This window comes from Microtus ochrogaster, chromosome 10 (genome assembly GCF_000317375.1).
Source record: "Microtus ochrogaster isolate Prairie Vole_2 chromosome 10, MicOch1.0, whole genome shotgun sequence".
Lineage (NCBI taxonomy): Eukaryota > Metazoa > Chordata > Mammalia > Rodentia > Cricetidae > Microtus > Microtus ochrogaster.
Window position 1 is genome coordinate 51,696,931 of NC_022016.1, and position 1,007 is coordinate 51,697,937.

The following is a 1,007-nucleotide window of genomic DNA, read 5'->3' on the forward strand; positions in this document are numbered from 1 at the left end:
AAAAATGTTCCTGTACAGGCACCCGAGGCTTTTGCAGGAGGCAGCTTTTGGAGAGCTGGGAAAACCAGCCAAGAAGCAAGAGGGAGGAAAAAGACCACGCCTCGCCTGGCAGATTCCTAATGGCCCAGGAGACCAGGGCTTTGCAGGGGGAGCTGCGGGGGTGGGGGCTGGCTCCAGTAGGAGGGGAGGGAAGGGCAGACCGAAGGACAGCCACTTGCTGGCCAGTGACCTTGGGTGGGATGCTGCTTGTTTCCCTCTGGTGTGGATGGAGGAGGAAGGCAGGGACGAGGCTGGCCGGCTGAGGTCACAGGAAGGCCCCTTCTAGCCTGAAACGTGATCTCGGGATGTGGAGCCTGCCAACCTGCCCCGACCCTGGGCCAGCTAAAGATGAAAGGCTGCCTGTCTCCAGCTTCCAGACACCACCACTACCACCACCAACCCCCACTAACCGCCCCCACCCCCTGAACCCAAGTACCTCCAACTTGGAGAGCAGTGAGGCTGGTTGCAGCTGGCTGGAACTAGTTGCTGGACTCTCCGCCTCTCTTATATCATCCCGCCCACCCTCCCTTCCTTCAGTTTGGAGGACCCAGAGAGGGCTGGTGACCTGCATGAGGTCACACAGCAAGGCGGAGGGGCCGAGCCAAGACTCACCACAAAGTCTGGACTCTGACTCCAGACTTCCTTGTCATTCCCAGAAACTCGCTGCTGGGAGGTTTATGGGGCCAGTTCAAAGCTGTGTCTGTTTGAAGTCACAGTACAACTTAATGTTGACTCACGTAGGGTTTTTTTGGTTTTGTTTTTTTGCTTTTTTTCCGCTTTACTTTGTTTTGTCTTTTTTTAAGACCAGAAGAAAATTCCAGGCCCCTGCTTAAGCCTGGACTTGCCCTGCTGGCAGGGAAGGAATGCAGCTCTGGCCACCACAGCTGCTGGTGACCAGCTGCAGTCTCAGCTCTTGCTGGTCTTCTCCCAGCAGGCACAGGGACAAAGGCCTTTTCTCAGGCCTGTCC

General features: G+C 56.5%; 1 protein-coding gene across 1 annotated transcript in view; it reads right to left on the reverse strand.

Moving 5' to 3' along the window:
• Wasf2 (WAS protein family member 2) overlaps positions 1-493 on the reverse strand; it is an 87,081-nt gene extending 86,588 nt beyond the window's left edge. The window contains exon 1 of the mRNA XM_026782104.1: positions 476-493. The gene's annotated coding sequence lies outside the window, so the exon portion shown is untranslated. The remainder of the gene's footprint in view (positions 1-475) is intronic.
• Positions 494-1,007: the final 514 nt, after the last annotated feature.